General features: G+C 42.1%; 1 protein-coding gene and 1 non-coding gene across 2 annotated transcripts in view; one reads left to right on the plus strand and one right to left on the minus strand.

The window, feature by feature from the left end:
- Nucleotides 1–26,669, minus strand: part of MCC (MCC regulator of WNT signaling pathway) — a 425,555-nt gene that overhangs the window by 392,371 nt on the left and 6,515 nt on the right. The window lies entirely within an intron of this gene.
- On the plus strand, nt 26,143–26,278 carry LOC128569409 (small nucleolar RNA SNORA70). The gene has a single exon (XR_008375362.1). It is a non-coding gene; the product is annotated as a small nucleolar RNA SNORA70 (small nucleolar RNA).

Genomic DNA, 26,669 nt, shown 5'->3' on the forward strand with positions numbered 1-26,669 from the left:
AGGGGGAGGGAGTAACATTAAGTGTTACTTTGTTATTAGCACCTTACCTTGAATTAATTAGTTTAAGCCTAAAGAACATCTGAAGGGCCCCAGAAAGGCTCAGGCTCAGGTTGCTGAAGACCCTCTGGGAGGAGAACAAAGGTGAACCCCACCAACTGCTACGGAGCTAGCTACGGGGCTGGACCTGGTGGGGACCCAGCAGCTTGAGGTAGTTCTTTTGGCAAATGTCTCTATTTTTGAGTGATATGGTGCCTGAAAACCTGGCAGCGTCATGAATAGAAATGTGTGTGAACCCCAGGAGACAAAGCATTTTGGATAGGACCATTTGCTTATCATGACCCTTGCAGGACCCAGCATGCTTCTAAAGCTATGTAACAGCTGTTCTCACAGCACAGGCTGCATTAGGAAATGCTTGTAAGGTAGTTCCGAGTTTCCACTTCCCTCTCTAGAGCTGATTTTGGATTTCTTTTCATAAGCACTTTAAAACATCTTCCTCTCAAACTGCCTCTTTCATAGTACACATGGACATATGTGCTGAGGAAGCGTCCATCTCAAAAGGGAGCAGCTCTGTAAAGCACTGTCAGCATCTTCGCGAAGGGCTACAGAAAGCAAATCCTTCCATTGCTTTTACAAAGATTTACCCTTCTATTCTGGAAGAGGTCTCTTAGTCTTCAATTTATTATCAACGTGTATTAACTGAAGGGCCCTGCGAGCACAATCCGTCTTTTCTGAAGACGGCCCTTACTCTCCTTTTCTCCCCGTTTCCATCTCTGACCCGCATCCTTTCTGCTCCTTTTACTCTCATGCATCCTTTATTTTCCGTAATTGTATATTTTTCTTTCCTCCTCATAACCTAGGCCGGCACGTACAACCTCACAGTTTGGCCTCCTTAAGTGGCATTTAGGAAGTGAAATCGCTGGTGACACACTTCTAACTACACCTGAGGAGATGCTCCAGCCCAGACTGCCCTGTCACCTGAGAGGAAGCCCACTACACCTGAGGACTTGCAGGTGGCAGGCAGTCCAGACTTGGACGGGAGGCAAGGGGGGTGCTGTGGAGAGAGTATAGAAAGGGGATATGCCTTTATTACAGTAACAACAGCTAATGTTTACTAAGCACTTACTATATTCCAAGCACTGTTCTATAAGCTTTGCATTATGTAACATTCAGTCTCATGCTCAAAACCAGATAAGGAGGGACTCCATGTTCAAATCCTTTTATTTATATGACCTGCCTGAAATAATTTAGAGAGGATCCACTTCTCAACCGAACATCAAAATGTTTCTATATTTGTAAATAAACATGCACATACAGGCATGCACACACACACACACACGAGTCAAAAGAAAAAGGGCTAAAAGAAGAGAAAAAAATAATACCAAGAAAAATGTTTAAAATACCCTGACTGAAGTTGTATTTCTTTATATATATATATACATACATATATATATATATATACCCTCCACAAGGCATTTCTTCCCTCTGTACTATAACAAAAGGCTCTAAAGTAAAGCAAGAGATTTTTTAGGAGATGACAAAAGAGTAACAATTCAGCAACTAGCATTTAAAATTCAATTTACAGTTTATCCAGAACACTTACTTTTGTTAGCTTACTGGTTGCCATGACAACCATCAGAAGCAGGTATCATTTGCTGTACCCCTATTTTATTAATTGAGAAAACTGAGGTGGTCAGGCTCTGTGGCTCATGCCTGTAATCCTAGCACTCTGGAAGGCCAAGGTGTGTGGATCACTTGAGCTCAGGAGTGATGGGTGCCTGTAGCCCCAGGAAGCTGAGGCAAGAGGATCGCTTGAGCCCAGGAGTTTGAGGTGAGCTATGATGATACCATGGCACTCTTTAAAGGTGATGGAGGGAGAGGAAGGAAGGAAGAGAGAGAGGGAGGGAGGAAAGGAGGGAGGAAGTTTGAACAGTGATATCTCTTGCCCAAGCAAGAGTTCTTTAATTATCTACTACTGTGTAACAAACTGCCCTAAAATTTAGTGGCTTAAAAAATCACCAATGATTCGTGATTCTGTGGGTTGGCTGAGTGAGCTGGGTAGTTCTTCTGTGCCATGTGATGTCCACCTGGCAGCAAGCCTGAGGCTGGACAAGATGGCCTCACTCCCATGTTAGCTGCTGACTGGGACACCTCAGATCCCCTTCACAGGTCCTCTCAGCCTCCAAGAGCTCTTTCTTTTCTTTCTTTTTTTTTTTTTTTCTGAGACAGAGCCTCACTTTGTCTCACTTGGTAGACTGCTATGGCATCACAGCTCATAGCAACCTCAAACTCTTGGGCTCAAGCAATTCTCTTGCCTCAGCCTCCCAAGTAGCTGAGACTATAGGCGCTCAACACAATGTCTGGCTATTTTTAGAGGTGAGGTCTCACTCTAGCTCAGGCTGGTCTTGAACCTGTGAGCTCAGGCAATCCACTTACCTTGGCCTCCCAGCGTGCTGGGATTACAGGCGTGAGCCACTGCACCTGGCCCCCAAGAGCTCTTTCTTTATGGTCTCTCGAGTAGAACAGCTTTGATTTTACAGCATGGGAAGTCCTACAGGCCTGGAAGTCACACAGTATTATTTCCACCACTTCTATGGGCTAAAGGAGGCCATGGGGCCAATTAGATTCCAGGGGGAGGGAAAAGGTTCAACCTCTTGACAAGGAAGTCAGTCACATGTATATATAAGAATGGGAAGAATTGTGGGCAGCCACGTGCTATGGTCTGAATGTTTGTATGCCCACAAAATTTGTATGTTGAAACCTAATAATCACCTGATAAGGTGATTAGGTCATGAAGGTGGAGTGCTCATAAACGGAATTCACGCCCTTATAAAAGAGGACCCAGAGAGCTGCCTTGCCCGCCTCCTGCCACATGAGCACACGGTGAAAAACAGTCATCTATGAACCAAGAAACAGGCCCTCAACAGAGATTCCACCTGTCTACACCTTGATCATGGACTTCTCAGCTGCCAGAACTGTGAGAAAAACAATTCTATTTCATATAATCTACCAAGTTTAGTGTATTTTGTTCTATCAGCCCAAATGGACTAAGATACTATATTTGCAGACAGTCTCCCACACCAGGAGGGCCAGAGTTGGAACTCAGAAAAATCAGTGACAATATCACGGAGGCCCGATCGGGGCTCAGAGGCAGGACGGTCAGTCTTTAATGTTTAAGTCCAGGGTCATGGTTTCAGACACACATGCAGGTGCAGGAAATTGGTCCCTATCATTGTCATTTTGCCTTTATATGCCCTTTATTTGGAAGGAAGAGACGAGCCTCCACTTGCACATAATTTGTTAATTTGACTTAATCATCTCAGTAAGGACTTTAAGAGCAGGGTAGGAGGTGTCAAAGTATACCCTAAGGGGTGCTGACACCCCAATAACTGGCTGAACATGGGGACCTGCTGATGCATGTCATTGGCAAAGAGCCGCTTGGTGGCAGAAATCATGTGAAGAAGAATGTTGACGTGACTGACTCACGGCCTCAGTGAATCTTCCAGCTTGCAGGCATATTTAGTGGTCATGCAATTAAACTCTCTTTCTGCAGACACATTGTTCCGCGGGAGATCCTTTAGATATGAAACTGATCCAATGCCTAACTCAGGGGTCCTCAAACTCCATGTGAGGCGGTGTGATTGTATTTGTTTCCATTTTGTTTTTTTACTTAAAAATAAGATATGTGCAGTGTGCACAGGAATTTGTTCATAGTTTTTTTTTAAACTATAGTCTGGCCCTCCAATGGTCTGAGGGACAGTGAACTGGCGCCCTGTTTAGAAACTTTGAGGACCTCTGGCCTAACTCCTCTGACACAGCCACTCGTCCAGACCGAAGCCTACACACACACACACACACACACACAGTCCTACCAGTAAACAGTGTTGTAGAAAAGCAATTTTAAATAACTGAAAATTAAGCCCAAGACTGCTTGTCACATTTTCACAAATATCTCGCAGTAAGCAGAGCCCTCGTGGAGCGGCACTGCCTGAGTTGTCGCCACTGGGGTTTCACAGGCAGTCACCGTGACAGCAGCGGCTATGACTCCCCTGCCTCCCTCAGCAAAGGCAAGCACGGTGGTTCCCTTTCTGGTTTTGAGCCATCATGAAATGTGTTAAACGCCTCTGTGAAAGGGGGTCTGCCATATAAGGGACTTTACAGCTGCCTTCCGCTGTTTATGTGAACGCTACAGTTAAACTGGATGGAATAACAAGATGAAAGTCCTTGGAGGGAGGTGTAGGGATGAGGTTCAGGGAGGGGACACTTGAAATACTGTTTGGTATTTTACTCATCTAGGCTTAGTTTACTTTGGTTGTTTAAAAAATCATTGATAACAACTTAACATTATTAAAGTGACAAATGCATATTAAAGAAAAAACCCTAAAATAGTTCATATTCCTCCCTATTAAAAAAGGAATTGCAGGGCAGCACCTGTGGCTCAAAGGAGTAGGGCGCCGGCCCCATACGCTGGAGGTGGCGGGTTCAAACCCAGCCCCGGCCAAAAACTGCAAAAAAAGGGAATTGCTTTGTTTCTTTTTGTTTTCACAAAATTTAGTAAATTTTGTAGCAGAAAGAAAGGCACAAAGCAGATAAGTGGTTTCCTTGATAAAGTTTCACTCTCATTATAAAACCCTAAGTAAAGCTAACTAAGCTAACAATTTTAAATATTTTAACCATGTCAACTGACTTCAAAGGAAGAATCAGTAACAAAGATTATAAGAACACATAAATTCAAAAGCTGTTTCTACATCATCAGCATTAACTGAAAGTGCTTAGTATCCACGCCATAAGAGAGACAGGTTTCAAGAAATCTATTACCCATGGAATTTATTAGTTGAAAAACCAAGTGTAGCTGGAGGGGGGAATCAATCACTATATATTGTGCATTCTGGGAGTTATTTAAATATTTTGCCTATTCTGTTAAACAATATAGCACTAGAAAATATTCATCTGGGAGAGGAAATAATACGTGCACGCACCCATACAGTCACATATGGAATAATATTAAACAGATAGTAAGTGACTGAAGTAAGTAATTATGGCTCCAGCATTCATGCACACTCGGAGATGTCACTTTCATCTTTGCTTCCTGACCCTGGCCTCCAGGGCAAAGTCCAAGCTCTTTCCCAGACACACCAAGCGCTTTGTGTCACACTGTCTTCCCACTGGTTTACCTCATCCTCCTGCCTGATAGGAATCCTGTCCTATGTGACTTCCCGCAGACTTCAGAGGCACTCCAAGCCCACTTTCTTCTTGCCCTTATCTTCAACCTCAAAGATCCTTCTTTCCGCCCGTCACTTGGCTCAGCTGATGATCCATCCTGGTAGACTCCAGGTCCCTTCTTGGCCAGCCAAGGCTGAGAAACCTCCTGCCTGGTAGCCCAGATTTCCGTACCTACAGAGTGCTTCCTCAGTAGACAGGGGCTCCTGGAGGGCACATCTTTATCCTGCTCTCCCACCAGTATCACTACCAGCACCGCTCCTCCTGCACTTAATAAATATTTATTCAATGAATAAGGTCACATCTCAGGTCTGTAACAATGGTCAGTTTATCTGATAGGCACTTACAATAGATCGTCACACTGACTCCTCATAGACCCCCTCTGAGGCAGGAAGTACAGGTCCAGAGGCTCTTTCCAAGATCTCTTAAGGTTAGATATGCTTAGGATTTCAGAAACTTTTTTTTTTGTAGAGACAGTCCCACTTTATCGCCCTTGGTAGAGTGCCGTGGCGTCACACAGCTCACAGCAACCTCCAATTCCTGGGCTTAGGTGATTCTCTAGCCTCAACCTCCTGAGCAGCTAGGACTACAGGCACCCACCACAACACCTGGCTATTTTTTTGTTGCAGTTTGGCTGGGGGCTGGGTTTGAACCCACCACCCTCGGTATATGAGGCCAGAGCCCTACCCACTGAGCCACAGGTGCCGCCCAAAACTTTTGTATTTTGGAAAGGCAACATGTTGACTGGGTGTGATGGTCCATGCCTGTAATCCCAGTATTTGGGGAGGCTGAGGAGGGAGAATTGCTTGAGGCCAGGAGTTCAAGAACAGCCTGGCCAATGCAGTTAGACCCCCATCTCTCCAAAATATTTTAAAAAATTAGCCGGGTGGGTGTGGTGGTGCACGTCTGTAGTCTTGAAGACTCAGGTGAGAGGATCACTTGACCCAGGAGTTTGAGGATGCAGCAAGCTACAATTAGACCACTGTACTCCAGCCTGGTGACAGAGTAAGATCCTGTCTCAAAAATAAATAAATATATAAATGGATTAAATAAACAGTATAAACAAACTCTGGTCAGTTCAGGGTCAAGTTTGCCATCTACGGAGTTTACAGTAAACTATGAAAAAGCTGTCATTTTAAAGCTTTCTGTATTTTTTTTTTTTTTTAGTGCCGTGGCATCACAGCTCATAGCAACCTCAAACTCTTGGGCTTAAGTGATTCTCTTGCCTCAGCCTCCCGAGTAGCTGGGATAAAAGTGCCCACCACAATGCCTGGATATTTTTCTGTTGTAGTTGTCGTTGTTGTTTAGCAGGCCTGCCACTCCCGATATATGTGGCCAGGGCCCTAGCCGCTGAGCTACAGGAGCCGAGCCGAGCTTTCTGTATTTTGGAATTACAAATAAGGATACACGGACATGCAAAATTATCCCTACATATTTTAGAAGTGAAGAGATGAGTCACAGATATGTTACATAATTTGACCAAGATTATACACCTAATAAACTAGAATCTGATGCCCAACTCCAGAACTCTCCTCTTAAAAGGTTAAATTACGTGATATTTGATACACATAAAAGGATAGGTGACATAATATGTAAATTAATGCATAGCAATTAAAATAATAAAATAAAAATGAATGTCACCTAGACATATCAACCCCTGATCTTAAACCTTGAGCACATCACCTCAGGACAGGCTACGGCTGAGTTATTTGTGGCTATGTTACATAGGCTGAGTTTTCCAGGCTTTGAAATGTCAGTTTCTTAGGCAGGGCCCAGGAGATCACACAGTTCTGACACCAGTTCAGCCTCTAAAAGGGGCAATCAAGCCCTTTGTACAGGTTGACTATCCCTTACCCAAAATGTACAGAACTTGAAATATTATGCATTTGAATGGGGGTTGGGATTAGAATATTTGCATTATACATAATGGTTGAGCATCCCAAATCTGAAAATCCAAAAGCTGAACTGCTCCGTAAGTCTTTCCTTTGAGTGCTATATCAGCACTCAAAAAGTTGCAGATTTTGGATTATTTTGGATTTCAAATCTGAGAGGCTCAGCCTGTATTTTAAGGGACCTATGAAGAGAAGAGGGGATAAATTTACATTGCTTGCCATTTGAGGTATACATGAATGAGGGCTCTTTTAAAGGCACTGTGGGTGAAAGAGCTGTAGGACCCAGACAGACTGGGGTGTGCCACTGGGGGGCTAACAACCTGAGCTGCAGGGCCGATCAGGGGCAATTCGGAAGGTTTGCGGGATTACACACAGGCAGAGTGCCCAAGGTCCTGAATAGCACGTATATGCAAGTCTACGGTGTGGTTACCTATAGGTAAGGACAAAGCCCAAAGTGGCCTTTCTTAATAAGATTTCACTTTCAGAGCCCTCCAACTGACCAGAGAAATCTTCAAATCACCTAGATTAAGGAATCTTCAAATCACTTAGATCGAAGGTTCAGAAGATGAAAAGGTTTTTACCTCCGTAAAGTAGAATTGATTTTCTGGGAGAGTTACTGATTAAAGACCCTTTTCCTGAGATGAAACATCCCCAGCCTTCCCAGATGCCAGCCTGTCCCAGCTTGGTTAAGGAGATGCTGGCAAGCTGAGAGGTGCAACCAAGACCAGTGCTGGAACCAAGACCAGTGCTCAGAAAAGCTGGTGTGAAGGACAACGTCTCTGGGGAAGAGTGACTGTGTGTGTGTGTGTGTGTGTGTGAGAGAGAGAGAGAGAGAGAGAGAGAGAATCTGAAGACTCTAGAAAAACACATCATTAGAAAAAATCAGAATTCTGTGTTCACAGAATCTTGTCTGTGCTATGAACACTGAAATTCTGACTGGTGGACGAGGAACAATCCGATTTGAAGCACTTGTTGGACAAAAAGGAGCCAGTAGTCACGTGCTACTTCTGATAACTTGGGAAGCTGCTGGCCCATTCTACAGTTACCTGCTCTGAGGGGATCACTGATTTGAAATTCTAAGAGCAGCCAAATGCTTCACATGTAACTAGATGACCCATCCATCCATTCCAAAAATGAATCCCAGAATCACTATGGAAAACACACACACACACACACACACACACACACGTGCATACCTTAGTTGTATTCTATGATTACAGATAATTGAAGAAAGGGAACTGGGTTTGGTGGCTCACACTTATAATCCTAGCACTTTGGAAGGCCAAGGCAAGAGGATCACTTGAGGACAGCAGTTTGACAGGAGCCTGAACAACATGATGAGACCCCACCTCTACTAAAAATAGATAAGTTAGCTGGGTATGGTGAGGAGTGCCCGCAGCCCCCCCTCACTACTGGGGAGGCTGAGGCAGGAGGATGGCTTGAGGAGTCTGAGGTTGCTGTGAGCTATGATGATGCCACTATGCTCTAGCCCACGTGACAGGGGGAGACTTTTTCTTAAAAAATAAATAAAGACCTTAAAAAAAAAAAAAAGAAAGGAATACAACACATCCTAGGACAGAGAACTGAGCTGGAAACTTTTGCTTCCTCCACATGATATTGAAAAAGGGGAGAAAAAGGGAAGTCAACTGAAGCCACAGTGAGTGGGGAGGTTGCCTAAGAGAATTCAGATGAGATGGATGTTTATACCTAAACCTATAAACAATGTTTATGTCTAAATTATAAAAAAAAAAAAAAGTCAAAGGAAAAAACTCAAGAACCTTCCTAGTGTTTGTAGCTTTCATTACTGTCCCAGTGGGTTTGGGGAATATCTCATATGACGGGGTCATCAGGCCATCAGAGACCCTGGCCGTCTGTACAGGCAGGACACAGTTGAGGATCTGCCGCAGTCTCCAGGCACCTCTCAGTGGATGAGCACTGGGTGCGACCAGTTATTCTTTTATTCAACTAATATGTGGATTACTAGCCCTTTTCCTGTCAATTTTCTCCGTACTCATTTTCTCAACAGCAATTCCTCTTCCTTTCCTGCAAACACACACCACACACATACTGGCGTCAGTGGCTCACCCCCAGCTGATCAGAGAACTAACTTCCCTCATCCCTTCTACTCATGAAAAGCTGAGGGGAGGCTGTGTGAGCCTGAGGATTGCACAGGGCCCCCTAACAGCCAGGCGGGCACATGTGCACTGTGTTTCCACAGCGGCAAAGGAGAGGATCCGGCTTACCAATGCGGCTTGCTCAGCGTGTCTCAGCAGAATTTCTGAGCCGGCCATAGCTTTCTGCTTTACTTACATTCCGCTGCTGCTTAGAGAAGGGTGTGTGGACCTGCAGCATCTCCACCACCTGAGAGCTCGTTAAAAACACCTGCTTTCGGACGGTGACTAAGCCAGCCCATATGCTAGAGGTGGTGGGTTCAAACCCAGCCCCAGACCCGGCCAAAAAAAAAAACAGATGGACGGCGCCTGTGGCTCAAGGAGTAGGGCGCCGGTCCCACATGCCGGAGGTGGCGGGTTCAAACCCAGCCCCAGCCAAAAAAAAAACAAAACAGAAAAAAAAACCCACATGCTCTCAGGCCCCACAGCAGGACTGCAGAGTCAGAATCTGCAATTTCACAATCCCCCCCCCACCCCCAATGACTGCTATGAACACAAAGTTTAAGAAGTACTGGTTTATGGGGGTTCAGCAAATCTACATTATTTAAGAAATATTTACACTACTCTGAGCCAAGCACTTTCTCTCTCTCTCTCTCTTTTTTTTTTTTTTCGAGACAGAGTCTCACTCTGTCATCATAGCTCACAGCGACCTCAAACTCCTGGGCTCAAGAGATCCTCTTTGCCTTAGCCTCGGCAGTAGTAAGGATTATAGGAATCCACCATGATGCCCAGCTAATATTTTCTATTTTTTAGTAGGGACGGACATCTCCCTCTTGCTCAGGTTAGTCTCGAACTCCTAAGCTCAGGCTATCCACTCGCCTCCCAAAGTGCTAGAAAGACAGGCATGAGCCACTGTGCCTGGCCAAGCCAAACACTCTCATAAACACATTTTTCAAATAACTCATTTACTCCTCAGGACAACCTCATTTATTTACTTATTTGTATTTTTTTAGACATAGGGTCTCGCTTTGTAGCCCAGGATGGAATGCGGTGGCACAATCATAGCTCACTTCAGCCTTAGACTCCTAGACTCAAGCAATTCTTCTGCCTCAGTCTCTCAAGTAGTTGAAAATATAGGTACAGACCACCAGGCCCTGCTTGTTTTCCTTTTTTTTTTTTTTTTTGTAGAGACGAGGTTTCACTAATTCCCCAGCTGGTCTCAAACTCTTGGCCTTAAATCATCCTCCCATCTCCCTCTGGAAGTGCTGAGATTACAGGCCTGAGCCATCCCAGAACAACCTTATTTGTAATCTTATGGCCAGCAGATACTATTATGCCTTCTTGGAGAGGAAACCAAGGCATGAAAGTGTTAAGTACTTGCCTGAGGTCAAATAGCCCAGATGAAATGCAGTGGAGAATTCATTCTGTCATAAATTCATGCCATCTGCCTCTTAGAGGTACACATTAAATAATTAAGTAGATTTTAAGGATGGGAACTTTGCACCAGAAAAAAATCCACAGGCGTTTTCAACAACAACTATTCTAGAAGATAAAGATTAGAGCACAGATCCTCTACTCCAAAGGGATGGTTCATTCAGGAAAGAAGGCAAGAAGGGAAAGTTTTTCCCATCAGCTGCTCAGGCATCCAAGATAGGCAGGGGGGACAGTTTACTAAATAAACAAGTGTGATTACACTTTAGTGACATGTCTGGAAATATTTTTAGGACACTCCAACCGTCATTTCCTCAGTAAAGCAGCCTGTTAATGCCCACACAACACATTAGAAACTGAGGGGAAAAAATAAGATTTAAGAAGTGTTACTTTTTTTCCTTTCCTTGTCAAAGTCAGGTGGAAATACTTCAAAACTAGTTGCAGACCACCCACAGAGCGGGGCCTCTGGCCTTCTGGAACTGTCAATGTGGCCATCCGGACATTCGCCCACTGTCTACTGTTGCTTCTCAGCCTGGCTTCCTGGTAGAGCAGCTCACCCACAAGTCTGATCTCCAATTTTCCCACATACTTGGATTTTGCAGGCTGCCTGCATCACAGCCTCCAGGGGCTCCACAGAGGCACTGGGAAATAGCACCCAGGGCTGCAATATTTGCCTGGTGCCTCCAGAAAATGGATGTCTCCTGCCCACTCCCCAACCCCCAGTCAAAACAACGCCTTTAACGCATTTGGAAATGTCATTAACAGTATTGTATAGCTGTCAGCCTAGAATCTGGGCATGTATTCAATCTTAAGTCAGGATGGCATGTACCACGGACAGAGGGCAGTTATACTAAGTCTGAGATCTCCCAAGAGAAAAACCCCAACAGCAACTCCTGCTATAGTAACTCCAGAAGGACCTACAAACCTCTTAAAAGGGGTACATTTCATTCCTTTAGAAATAAACTGCTCATGGCTTGGTGCCCACAGCACAGTGCTTAGGGTGCCGGCCACACGCACCGAGGCTGGCGGGTTCAAACTGGCCTGGGCCAGCTAAACCACATTGACAACTGCAACACAAAATAGCCGGGCGTTGTGGTGGGTGCCTGTAGTCTCAGCTACTTGGGAGGCTGAGGCAAGAGAATTGCTTAAGCCCAAGAATTTGAGGTGGCTGTGAGCTGTGACACCACGGTATTCTACCAAGGATGACATAGTGAGACTCTGTCTCGAAAAAATAATAATAAAATAAAATAAACTGCTTATGCAAACTAAAAGCAATTTACCATTTATGAAGAAGTGTGCCTTTTTAGTTTAATTCTAAGAAGCAAAAAGATTTCACTGATTTTTTTCCAAAAGTATTTACTCCGGTTTTACAATGTGCCAGGTTGCTGTGCTAGGCCTGAGGAGTCAATGGTGAATAAAGAGGCACAGTCAGTGCTGCCACGGAGCTCGCAATTGGGTGGGCCAGAAATACATAATCAACAATTCCCACCAATGAACATATCATTGCAAATGGAGATAAGTGCCCTGAAGGCAAGGAAGATGGGGGCAGGGAAAGCTGAAACAGTGAGCTGGGTTCAGCAGTTTGAGGCGAGCTGGATATACCCAGTGCACAGGAGCCAGATGAGCATTGAGAGCAGAACACACAGACAAAAGGAAATTGAGAAAAGTCTGGAGTGGTTGGTGTAGAGGGAGCCTGGAGCGGAGGCAGCATATTGAGCCAGGAGAGGAAAGAGGGCCGGAACCATGCAGGGTCTTTGTTCTCTAAGTTAAGGATTTAACTTAACTTAGGTGAGCATGAGGTGAGCAGGTTGGCCTTTCAAAAAGATCTCTCTGGCTACAGTGTGGAGGATCAGCAGGAGAGGGGCCAAAGAGCTAAGGAAAGGCCAGTTAGGAGTATTTGTAGTACTGCAAGTGAAAGAATTACGATAGAGATGGAAAGACAGATTTGAGGAAGATTTAAAATGTAAAATACTGGCTCAGTGCCTGTAGCACAGTGGTTATAGCGCCAACCACATACACCGAGGGTGGTTGGTTCGAACCCAGCCCGGGCCAACCAAACAATGACAACTGCATTGGGCAGTGAGACTTTGTCTCAAAAAAAAAAAAAAAAAAAGGATGGAAAATACGGGAATAAGATTTGGTGATGAAATCAACATGGGAGTTGATGGTAAAGGGGATGTCAAGGATGATGCCCAGACTTTCTTATGCATAATAAGTGGGTAGGCAGTGGTCACGTTCACTGACAGAGCAAGAGTGGGAGGGGGAGAGTGTGAATCCAATATTGGATGTGTGCAGTTCAAGATGCTTTAGAAATACCTGGTGGGAGATAATTTATAGGCAACTGAGTCAATGATGTTATGCAGGTCCGAGACCCAGAAAAGAGGTGTAGGCTAGATATTTACTATGGGAGTCATCGGCACAGCCCGGGATAACTGAAGCTGAAACACGAAAATCAGAGGGACAAAATGTAAATGCCTAGAGAGAATTGTATGGTTACCAGGGGGCCAAAGTTAATGCCTTGAGACATTCTGACACTCACTAGCTAGGTAGAAGAGGGCGAGCCTGCAAACGAGATAGAAAAGATGAGCCAGAGAGATGGGAGAACAGCGAGGAGAAGACGGCGGGTCAGTGGAGCCAGAGAAGACGGTGCTTCCAGAGGCGGGAAAGGGGCGACGCAACCAGGGGCAAAAGGTAACAGAGGAAGGGCTGAAAATGCCCCCTTCATGTGCTGACGAGGTCACTAGTGACCTTGGCGTCAATTCAGTGGCGTGACAATAGGGAACGATAAGGGTGACAGATTACAGAACTGAGTGGGTGTGGAGTTGATGAGAAGTGAGAAAATAAAAGTAGTAAGTGGAGATAATCCAACAGGATCCATTAAAAGACAAAATCCTTACAATAATCTACAAGGCGGTAGAATCTCGTCCCTCCCTACTTCTCATCTCTGCTTCCTTTCCTGGCTCCAGCCCTACTGGCCTCCTTCTTTGAACGCACCAGCTTGAAAAAAGTTCCATTCATCATAGCAACAAAATTGGGAGGAAAGATTAGCAAAATAAAAAAAGAAAGTATAAATGGATTATATGAAAAAAAAAACACTGAGGCTCAGCGCCTGTAGCATAGTGGTTACAGCACCCGCCACATACACCGAGGCTGGCGGGTTCGAACCCAGCCCGGGCCTGCTAAATGACAATGACAACTGCAACAAAAAACAGCCAGGAGTTGTGGCAGGTGCCTGTAGTCCCAGCTACTTGGGAGGCTGAGGCAAGAGACTTGCTTGAGCCCAAGAGTTTGAGGTTGCTGTGAGCTGTGATGCCCACAGAACTCTACCAAGAGCAAGACAGTGAGACTCTGCCTCAACAAAAAAAAAAAAAAAAAAGAAGAAGAATAAAAAAACCACTGAGTGTCATAAAAAGATTTTAGTATAGAGATACATAATCCCTCTCAGGAAAAAAATTGGCTTGCAGAGATACCAATTCTTTGCAAATTAATTTAGAAATGTATACCAATTCCAAGTAATTCAATAGAATTTCAAAAGTTCTTTTGGGAGGAAAAAGATGGATGAAAATAGCCAAGATGGGTTTTTTCTGGAGAGGGTGGCAATGAAAAAGACAGTCGATTATAATGCAACAATTTTTTGTTTTTTTTTTTGGTCGAGACAGAGTTCTACTCTATGCCCTGAGCAGAGTGCTATGGTGTCTTCGCTCACTGCAACTTCAGACTCAGGCTGTGGGCATCCTGCTGCCTCAGCATCTGAAGCCAAAGCTGCTGGGATTACAGGTGCTGGCTGTGGTGCCCAGCTGAGTTTTTCAAGTTTTTTCATGAGTCCAGGTCTCCCTCTCGCTCAGACAAGCCTCAAACTCCTAGGCTCAAGCAATCCTCCCACCTCAGGCTCCCACGGTTGTGGAATTACAGGCGTGACCCACCGTGCCTGGCAGTAAAGCGACAGTATTAAGAACAGATAGATTAATAAGAGGAAAATGGAGGATCCATAATCATATGCAGGTGTATGTTTTTTAAAGTTGGTACAGTTTCAAATCAGTAAGGATTTATTAAATGGAATTAGGATAACTGGTTAAACATTTGGGGAAAAATTATGTTTTGTGTCATATTCATAAATTTCTGAGGTATTAGATATTTATTAGACCATGAGCCCATAAGACACCTATAAAAAGACAATGTCAGTGTTTATCTAGTGGGTTTGGTAGATAAAGATATGTGCAAAAGTAAGACGAAGACAGTGAAGAAAAGGGCTGATAGTGACAGATTTGTCTATATTACAGTTTAAAGTTCATATTTTATAAAAGATAACACAAATTTCAAAGGAAAACAAATATTTTAGGGAAATGCTTATAATCTGACGTAAGATTAACATCCCTAATACACAAAATACCTTTTACAAATCAAAAAGAAAAATACAAATTACCTAATGGAAAAAATAGTCAAAGAGAAGATTCATCAATTAGAAATATAAATAATAGGGTGGCGCCTGTGGCTCAAGGAGTAGGGCGCCGGTCCCATATGCCGGAGGTTGCGTGTTCAAACCCAGCCCCCGCCAAAAAAAAAAAAAAAAGAAATATAAATAATAAATAAATAAGATGTCCAAACTCACTAGAACTCAAAGAATTATACAATTAAATAATGCAATACCATATTCAGATGTTAGACTGATGGAGGTTCAAAAAGGTTATAATATTTAACATTACTGAATATAGAAGGAAATGGGCACTTTTACAGACATCTGATGGCAAAGTAAACTCTAGAAGGCAATTAATAGTACATCAACCCAGATATGGGGGTATTAGTGGAAGGGGGTATTAGTTTGCTAGCACTGCCATAACAAAGGAACACTGACTGGGTGGCTTACACAACATAAATTTATCTTCTATGGCTTCTGGAGGTTAGAAGTCCAAAATCAAAGCTGGCAGAGTTGGTTTCCTTCTGAGGCCGCTCTCTTCCTGGCTGGTAGATGCTGTCTCCTCTGTCTCTGGGGGGTCTTTTCTCTGCGTCTATCTGTGTCCTACTCTGCATTTGTGGTCTTTGGAAAGGAGCAGCAGCGGCAGGGAGAAACGTGAGCCCTCATAGCACCAATCTGGCTAGAAGCAAAGGACACGGCATAGAAGGGCATTCTGAACCAGGCACAGATTTCTTGCAACATACTGAGGCCTAATTAGGATAATATCCACCAGTCAAGCCCCGCTGATTATTTATTCTCCTCTCTCTGAACCTTCCTAAGCACTTTGCATTTCTCCTTGTTTTTGCCTGTGTGTACTTACTGCATAAGACCAACTACTCCTAAAAGGCAATATCCTTAATATCTTCATCTTTGTATTCCTCTGTGCATCCAGTGTACATTTAATGAATATCTAACAACAAAAATTAATACTCTTAAATTTCTTCTGGTATGATGGTCATCTGATGCTGCAAGTGCTGAAGATTTAGAAGAAAATCTATAAAGTGACAAATGATGGTGAAGAGCAAATTTTTCCTTTAAGGCAACTGTAATTTGTATCAGCAAAATCAAGAGCTTTCCAAACTAATTTACAAGACCAAGAGGCAATATTCTCTGAGATTTCCCCATTCCACGCTATTTCACAGATGGTAATTCCTGAAGCATGTTAAGTGTATAGTTAGAGTCAGGTTGACATGATACAGGAGTTTTCCTCTATTTTAAAAATGAGAAAAATCAAAATACCATCTTGGGAGTGTGGAAGCAGTATCCTATTTTGTTTTAAGGCAGTTTGAATCCATCAGTTTATTCACTCAATGTTGATTTAGAATCTACAGACAAGGGATGGTGTAGGGATGGTGTCAGGTGGTGTGAGAGCTACAAGGACAATGTTGTCACATTCATGAAGCTTATACTCTACTGCTCGGTGAGAGAAACTGAATAGAAATTACGGTAATACAAGTCATTATTGGGTGTTTTCCTTTATATTCATTCTGCTACCACTTTTCAATACAGTATTGGCTTACTGTGAATACCTCTATAATTACATAAAGGGATAGCCTATGAAAAGTAGACTACAAAATATTAATTTGAGAATTTTCTCTCTCTAAGCTTTTATATACCCTCAAATAGTCAAGACAGAACAGTGTGGGCAGCTGGCCCTCAACTTTTCAATGACAACTAGAACAAAAGTAAACGTCGTTTTTAACTTCTCTCCATCTCATCACCTTTACTTAAGAGCTGACAATAAATCTTCACTGACAGTTCAATGCTTTTGAAAATACTATTAGTGGATGGAATTAAAGGCTATTAGATAAAAACAAGTACTAATAAAGAGAAACTACGGATTCATCAAGGTTAGCTCATAAACAAACACCAGACTTTTGCATAGAGAGACTAATTTAAAAAGTATGCTTTTTCATAAGAATGTGCTACCACTAAAATCCTGAGCTGGAGGGCGGCGCCTGTGGCTCAAAGGAGTAGGACGCCAGCCCTATATGTCTGAGGTGGCAGGTTCAAACCCAGCCCTGGCCAAAAAAAAAAAAAAGAAAGGTAAAATCCTGAGCTGGTACCTACAATCCATAAAATCCAGATGATTTCAGTCCCGGAAAAGCTGACAGGAAAAGTCCTAAAAGGAGAAGATACTGATTAGAAAATTTTGGGTGACTTGTCGAAAGTCACATGGCTACTTACTAACAGGGGCAGTGAATTCCTGTCACACTAATATTTTAGATAAGGTAAAATGCACACAATATGCATTTTCCAATATGTAGCATATAAATCCCTCAGCTGCTTCTCCATTGGATGAAAACCCCACAATTTTTTTTTTCTAAAATTCTCAAGCATTTGAAATGTTCCTATTAAGTGTTGGGTGCATAAGTTACAAAGAAAAAAAGACACAAAAATAGAGTCTTTGCCTTGAACATGCGGAAAAGGAAATAACGATAATGAGTATATCCAATGTGAGTAGCTGGTGCAGGCAGTGGGTGCAGGGTGCTGGGGCACCGGGGAAGTGTCCAGAGAGGAACAGCTGCAAAGAAACTGACTCTAGGAAAAACGAGAAGGTGCTGAGCAGGTAGATAGGGGGAGGGGAGCTGCGTGGGCAGAGCACTGTTGCTTGGAGCATTGGGAGAAGTGTAGCAAGAGCTAACACAGGAGAGCAGCATGGTCACCGCGCCAGACGCACAGGCCTTGAATTAAATGCCCCAGAAGAAGTCTGAACTTATCAGTAAGGAACAGGCAACTGTTGAAGGATTTTAGGAAGAACCGCCTGTTTGATTTTGTGTTACATAAAAATGACTGCCTGGGGGCTGCCGGGCTGGGGGAAGCCTGCAGGTTAGACTATTAGGACAATAACTCTAGTTAGTGATGAAGGCGCTTAGGAGATTAAGGAAGGAGAGGGTGAGCATCATCGATTTCCTATAATAAATGTATAATAAACGTCAAACTGCCAATATGTTTTTTAGAAGAGTACTTTCCCCAAAACAGTCTCACCGTGATTTTCATGCTGTTTATTACTGTGACATAAACTCAAGTTAAGAGTAAATACCTTCGTAAAAATAAAACCCTTGCTTAAAAGCATTAATCTCTAATGTGGAGTATTCTGTTGTCATTTCCCAGAAATAAGTCCTAAATTTTTGTAAATAAATGCAAAAGTCTGACATTTAACAGAAATGCTTTCCTTCACTCCATTTTCCCATGTCCTTCATCTGTACTATAAATTTGGGCGTGTGGACCTTGTGTGTGTGTGTGTATGTGTGTGTCAACCTTTTAAACAATAGACAGACAACAGGTGTCCTAAGTAATTCACCTGCCCACTGTTGAACAGGTGCCCAATTAACACCAACATCAAATCTAAAATGCTTTTCCAAGTGTCTCCTACATTGTTGATGTGAATGTTTTAAATAATTAAACACAAAGTTCATTTATTAATAGAATCTTCCAAGCCACAGTTTCACAACTGAATATTCAACTGAGAGCCACCCTTAGCAACAACTGTCACATCAGACAGATTTCATGCTTATTGGTCAATTTAGAAATGTGTTCCATTTATTTTTTTCACTTTGTTAGGTGAAAAGGGATCCAAATGTTTGAAAAACAAATAGGTCCAGAGTCCTTCTACTTACCCACTTTTGTTTCCTCCATCAGTTAGAGTTATCTGTCAACAAGGGCACGAATTTAGTAATGACTCATTTACATACCTAAACTGACATTTTTGAAATGACAATGAGAAGCTGACAATCAACTGTTCTATAAGGAAATGCTCTTTCTCTCCATATGGCTTCACTCAGAGGCTAAGACTTAAAGAGATTTTCAATTTATGGAACAACAGAGGCTCTCCTGCTGAGACTCCCATGCCTGTAACTTCATTTAGAATGCAAATGCCTGTACCAAGTTTTAAAATGCCATTACTACTAATGCCAAGAAGCCAGTGATAAAATAAGAAGTCATCCTCTCCACAGAGCTTTGGTAATTTGTTTTTATTTGTATAAATGTATGGAGTACAAGTATAATTGTGTTATATGCATAGATTGCATGAGCTTTATTAAATTAACAATATAAAGAACTTAAAGACTTTGCATATACAGTGGAAAAAGGGCCTCAAGAAGCTATATTATCTTGACTCCTCACCTTAAAATAGTCATTAATAACTGTTACAAAGATTACATGAAATAATGTATGGACTGATTGTAAACTATAAAGGTTTCTATAAACATATGGCATTGTTACTTTAGACGTTCACTAGCACATCCACTCAAAATAAAAACTCTGTAAAATAAAACTGTGGGCCAGAGGAAAAAACAAAAACACCCTGAAAAACATCGTTACTAAAAAAGCATGTGAATAAACTGATTTACAGATTCAACACAATCCCTATAAAACTCGTGTAACTGTGGGACCAGCCCAAATTGGGGATACTCTGTTAACAACAAAATGTCAAGTTACCTTGTAGGTATCACAGAACCAGAACTGCAAGTATGTAGCTATAGTATGGGCAATGGAAAAAGCTTTGACCTCTAACAACACCTGAAGCCAACAAATCCTCCCCCTTGGAAGCAAGAAGACCATGGGATATGACAGAATGAGACCATCAGAACCCTTTCAGAAGCCAGGGGTCTGGTGGCCCCAAAGATCTGAGACTAAAATACGTTTCAACATACCCTTTCATAAATGGTTGAATTTAAAACCTTCTAATCAAACCTTACGAAGCTAGAATTCCGAAATCCTTTCTCTTGACTTTGGAACCCATAAATTTGCCACTGACCCCAAACGGAGGAGACAGATTTGAGCTTGCTCCTGTCTCCTTGCTGACTAGTTTTGCAATAAAGCCTTTCTTTTCTCAAAAGACGATGGCGCTTGGTGTTGGCCTCTGTGTGCCTCAGCCTGTGAGCCTGTTTGCTCAATAACTCTTTCAGCTGCCTTTTTGAAGAGATCAACAAGCTAATCCTAAAATTCATAGGCTAGAGAATAGCCTAGCAATCTTGAAAAAGAAGAATGGAGTTAGATAATTCACACCTCCCAATTTCAAAACTAACAACAATAACAAAACAATAAACAAGACAGTGTGGTCCTTGTATAAGGATAGGCATATAGATCAATGGAAAAGAGCTGAAAATCCAGAAATCATTTATGGTTGATTGATTTTTGACAAGGGTATCCAGAAAATGGGAAAAGAACAGTCTTTTCAACAAATGGCTGCTGACAGCTGAATATCCACTTTCAAAAGAATAAAGTTGGAGCTGTTCTTCACACCACATACAAAAATTAACTCAAAATGGAATATAGACTTAAGTATAAGAACTGAAACTCTAAAACTTTCAGAAGAAAATATTTGAATAATTCTTTGTAATCTTTGGTTACACAATGCCTTCTTGGGTACAATACCAAAACACAAACACACAAGGCCACATAATGTATGATTTCGTTTATGTGAACTGTCCCCAGAGGGCAAACCTATAGAGGCAGTAGATTAGTGGTTAGGGCTAGAGAGGTTGGGGAAATGGGGAATGACTGTCAATGCGTATGGGTTTCTTTCTGAGGTGATACAACTATTCTAAAACTGACTGCAGTAATTGTTGCACAACTCTGTGAATATACTAAAGACCATTGAATCATTGAATCATAGGCTTTAAATGGGTTAATTGTAGAGTATGCAAATTATATCTCAATAGGGCTATTTAAAAATAAAGAAAATAAAGAAATATATCTGAGGAGCAGCATCAAGGAGTAGTTAAGACCTTCATCTGAGAACAAGATATGATTTTAAGTTCAAGTCTTACTAACTGTAGCATCTTCAGAAAATAACAAAATAATAATTCTGAGCCAGTTTTCCTCACCTTTGAGTTGCATGTAATAATTCCACTTTCAAGGGGGCTATTCTGAGTAGTGAGATCATGCATAAAAAGTGTTTGCTTAACACTGAGCCTAGGTCCCAATAGTATCAGCTAGTAAAAGAAAAGATATGGATGGGGCCTTGGCCATACGTAGCAGGCAAGTTGATTGAAGTATTGCTGTAATTGTTACTTTAAAATTATACAAAAACTTAATAAATAGGGTGCTTCCAAATAGTTAGGCTCACTTGGGAACAGTTAGTAAAGAGAAGCAGGACTCTACCACAGGCTATGATAGAATCACAGAAGCTAGATTTACCCTCCTACCTAAAACAACTAGAAAACCAAACAAAATGCATCAAACAATGATTTTTAAGTATTACATAACAGACAGCACAAAACAATGATCCATGACTAAACGCAAACTAGCAAGGTGAGCCTGCAATTGCATCAACTCACTGCCTGTAGGCTTACAGCTGCAGAACAGAAAGGGGAATTCAAACTACACCCACTGGTCTCAGTGAGTTGAGGAGAGAGAGAACAAAGTTCAAGGAAGCCAAGACAGATATAATTTGTTGGGCAAAGGGAAGAGGAAGGAAGAACTTAGAAACTGAGAGTTCTAGAGATCTGCTGAGGCCAAATCAGCCTTAGCCTAAGCGTTGCTGTGGGTCCCACCAAACAAAGATTAAAGGCAAGCTTTCAAAAGATCCAAACTCATCTGCATGCCAGAACAAGTATAGGAATACAACACCAGAAATAAAACCCAGCACCCAATAAGTTAAAATGTCTTACATCTCATCAAAAATTACCAGGCATGCAAAGAAAGAAGCCTGTCTCATAATCAGGAGAAAAATCAATCAATAGAAATGGACCCAGAGATGATGGAATTATCAGACAAGGATTTGAAAATCCTTTTAAGTTCCAGCTTGAGCAAGAGTGAGACCCCAGGTATGGTGGTATGTGCCTGTAGTCCCAGCTACTCAGGAGGCCAGAGGCGAGATGATCACTTGAGCCCGGGAGGCTGAAGTTGCTGTGAGCTAGGCTGATGTCATGGTGCTCAAGCCTGGGCAACAGAGCAAGACTCTGTCTCAAAAAACAACAACAAAAATCCTGCTAAGTTATTATAAATATGTTCCATATGTTCAAATGGAACTTCTAGAGATAAAAAACACAATATGAATACAACTGAAAAATACAATTATCACTCTACTTTTTGGTATGAAAACTAAGACATAGGCAGGGTCTGGTACCAAGACACATAGCTAATTAGTGGCAAAGCCTGGGAGGGGTGTCCAACCTATGGCCCATGAGCCACATGAGGATTATTTGAGACCTGTTTGACTTGGATATCATGAAAATGATGCACGGACCTTTTTTTGGGCTCATCAGCTGTCTTTAGTGTTTCTGTACTTAATGTGTGACCCTAGACAACTCTTAATCTTCCAATATGCAGAAGAGGAAGAAAAGGGTTGGACACCCAGAGTAAACCCAACTTCCCTGACTCTAACCAAGTGCTCTTTCCATTATGCTTCAGAGGAGTAACATGAACTGAAGATACTTGAGTAGGTTACCTGGCTGCTGTATGCATAGGTCTGAACATGTGGGATGTAGAGGGAGCCAGGTAAAAGTGGAAGCTCATCACAATAATTTTAGTGAGGAGAGATGAGTTAGGACCTCCGTGATAGAAGGGACGAGAAATGGTTGGATACTAGCTATATTTTAAAGAGTTGGTAGGACTGCTGATGGAGTGGATCCAGTGGTTTCGTTTTGTTCTGTTCTGTTTTTTTTTGTTTGTTTGTTTTGAGACAGGTTCTTGTTTACATCACCTGGGCTAGAGTTCATTGGTGTTGTCATAGCTACTCCAACCTCAAACTCTTGAGCTCAAGTGATTCTCTTGCCCCAGCCAGCTGAGCAGCTGGGTGTGCACCACCATGCCCGACTATTTTTTTTAGCGGAGACAGGAGTCTTACTCTTGCTGGTCTTGAACTCCTGACATCAAGCAATCCTCCCACCTCAGCCTCCCAGGGTGCTAGGATTACAGGCATGAGCCACCACACTTAGCCAGGATGTAGTGTTTGAAAAGAGAACACAAGATGGTTTTGACTTGAGCCTCTAACCAGGGAGTAGCCATTTACTGTAATGGAGAAGCCTGAGGAAGGAGCAGCTTGGGGAGAAGAGCTGGGGACTTGGTTCTGTACATGGTTAAGTGAAAGATGTCATCAGACACGCACGTGAAGCAGGCAGTTACTGCATATAGCTGTCTTAAATTCAAGGGAGAGATTGGGCTCAGAGATATGGAAACATCACAAAGAAGGTAGAAAAGTGACTGAAGTTTGGAAGCTCCGGGCTTTAAGGGAAGAACAATTGTGATCTATTAATGAGGTACCATTTTCCTCAGGCTGCAGTCTCTTACTAGCCTAAAGAGGGGCCTTCCAGTCTTTGTGGTTTCTCTCACACTATTTGCTCCACCAGGATTATCCACTTTCTTTCCTTTTGCTTCTGCAGCTTCTATCTGGCATGGCTACTGTGAGCATTATAGTATAAGCTATATAAATACCTAGTGAGCTGTCCATAAATGTTAGCTCTATCTTAAATAGAGGACCTTGTTTCTCTGAAATAATGGGGTTTCATTTATGAATGTTCATAGTACCTTTATTCATAATAGCCTCAAGCTAGATGCAAACCAAATGTCCACTATTAAATGAACAAATAAACTGTTGAACATTCATACAATGGAATGTTAGCAATACAAAGAAAGGAACTACTGATATATTTAACAATCTGCATGAATCTCATGAGCAGATGCTGTTTGAAAAAAGTAGTATGCAAAATAATACAAGCTGTATGATTCCATTTGTATGAAATACTGAAAGGCAAATCTAAAGTAAAGTGACAGAAAGCAGATCTAGGATTGCAGGCCCAGACTGGGATACAGATTGACCAGGAAGGGGCCCGGGAAACTTTTGGGGGTTATGAAAATCAGTCTTGATTGCGGCGATCATTATAGGGGTATATAAATTTGTCAAAATTCATTGAAATATACATTAAAGTGGGTTGGGTTCATTTTATTGCATATCAATAATTGGGAAATACTGCATATCAGAGTAGGCTCTTTTGGGTTATGTGATGTCTAATTTGTCCTCTTCACAATCCTCTCTCCCATGTTACTTTACAATCCTAAGTAGAGCTCTACTTTTTATCCCAGGCTATCTCCAGGGGAGTCATGTGAGTTTTTTTAAACCTAATTAAAAAATGAAATAGGATCTTATTTTCCTTTGACTTATTACTATTTTGGCAGGCTGACTGTTTTATGGCTGGTCTTCTTGGAATTTTAATGATTTTTCTTTTTTCTTCTTTTTTCTCCCACTTAGGTTCGGATTATACTTTAATTAGTGGCATTCTGGTTTGATTACAGCCTTGAGGCTTTCACTGCTATCCACTTTCTTCCAAGTCTGGCTTTGGTTGTGCTGCTTTTTGAATCTCACCAAATGTTCTCTTTTAAAAATTGTGTTCCAGAGTTATTCCTTCAAGAAGAATGAATATATGCTTGTTTTATCCTTATGTCATAGGAATCCATTTTGCCAGGAGAAAGGAATCTAGAGGTCATAGTCTTTTTATTCCATTTACCTTTTGTTCACGGGGCTCCTTAACCATCTCAAAGCCAGATGACTTTCCTTTCTTTCCTCCCTCAATCCGATTTCTACTAATACTGAATGGGGGGGATAGTAAAGTATGTTTAATATATAAAGCCTCAGCTTTCTCTCTTTTTTTTTTTTTTTAGATAGAGTCTCACTTGGTCACTCCTGGTAAAGTACTGTGGTGTCTTAGCTCACAGCAACCTCAAACTCCTGAGTTCAAGTAATCCTCTTGCCTCAGCCTCCCAAGTAGCTGGGAATACAGGCACACGCCACAGCCCCCAGCTATTTTTTAGAGACAAGGTCTCACTCTGGCTCAGGCTGGTCTCGAACCTGTAAGCTCAGGCAATCTACCCACCTCTGCCTCCCCAATGCTGGGATTACAGGCGTGAGCCACCATGCCCACCAAAGCTGTACTTCTTTATTTAAACACACTACCACAGTCTCCACTAAACCTCAAAGTCTTTCGTTGTAGTTGTTTCTGTTGTTTAAAGAAGACTGAGCATAGTTTGCAAGCAATTTAAGTTCATGAATTTCACTGATAATTTCAGTTTTGACTAATTCTTTAACAATATAGCACGTGGAACAATGAACACATTGATTCTAGTGTTACATAAAGTACCATGTATTTCAAAACTTCTAAGATGCCTAGTTGAACATTGTGAAATCTGCATGTACCTTATAGTTACTGTTGGCCTCGTGGCCAACACATAGTTACCACTGCTCACTCATGGTGAATCATGTTTTATTCCTGGGAACAAGACTAGTTAGCTGCAACTCTCAAAGCTTCCTTGAGAATACAAGCCTTGATTACTGTCTGAGAAAATTTCATTGACACCCCTGGTAAGGTTAGGAGTACCAACATCAAGACTTGCAGAAAGGTTTCATGTAAGCTCAGCTACAACTTAACAATAGGGGGAAGTGGGAAAGGGAGGGGGGTGGGTAGAGGGAGGGGGATCGGTGGGATCACACCTGTGGTGCATATTACAGGGGTATTTGCGAAACTTGGTAAAGGTAGAATGTAAATGTTTTGGCACAGTAACTGAGATAACACCGGAAAGGCTATGTTAACCACTGTGATAAAAATGTGTCAAATGGTTTATGAAGCGAGTGTATGATACCCCATGATCATAAAAATGTATACAGTTATGATTTAAAAAAAAAAAAAAAAGACTTGCAGAAAGGGTTGTCAGCATCTTAGAAGAAAAATGCTATGGAATATAGTGGAGCACTCTATGAAGAAATGCTGCATCCCTTAATGTTTTCATGCCACAGAGGTTGATATCAGTAAAGAAACATACTAATGCTCAGAATTCAACTGTGGTTGAGAAGACTGCATTTTCAATGTGAAGAAATTCTAGGATTATTTTAAACAATTCAATTAGCCTATTTTCCTTTTTTATATGTGTATAAGAGTGAAATGCAGTAAACATCTATAAAGAATTTTAAAGGAATCCTTTCAATAAAAATGAAATAAAAATTCTAGGTGTCAAGAAGTATTTTACCATAGATTAATTGGTACATGAAATAATGTTGTATTATCCTTGTCTTTTGGAACTTAGATTTAATGAAATTCCAAAGCAAATAATGAGAAAAAACCTGAATATCTTCCTCATGGGGGCCTGGTGTGCAGTGGCTGCAAACAGCAGCCTCCTTGGTAGCGTATGCAGCCTGTTGCTTATATATGTTCCTCTAAGGGTCCTTGGAGACATTCCTTCTGATACATGTTCATGTGTTAGACCTTGTGCTGTCCCAAGTCTAGGCTCCAGACAGGGATGAGTGGTGCCTTTGGAAAGCCCCAGGGCACTGTGGCCTGGGTTCACATTGGCCAAGTCATCATGTCCATCCACACCAAACTGCAGACCAAGGAGCATGTGATTGAGGCCCTACACAGGGCCAAGTTCAAGTTCCCTGGCCACCAGAAGATTCACATCTCCACATCTCCAAGAAATGGGGTTTTACTAAGTTTAACTCAAGTGAATTTGAAGACATGGTGGCTGAGAAGCAGCTCATCCTAGATGGCTGTGGGGTCAAATATATCCCCAATCATGGCCCCCTGGACAAGTGACGGGCCCTGTACTCAGGAGGACTTAACTGTGTTGCCT

Source organism: Nycticebus coucang, chromosome 17 (genome assembly GCF_027406575.1).
Source record: "Nycticebus coucang isolate mNycCou1 chromosome 17, mNycCou1.pri, whole genome shotgun sequence".
Taxonomy (NCBI): domain Eukaryota; kingdom Metazoa; phylum Chordata; class Mammalia; order Primates; family Lorisidae; genus Nycticebus; species Nycticebus coucang.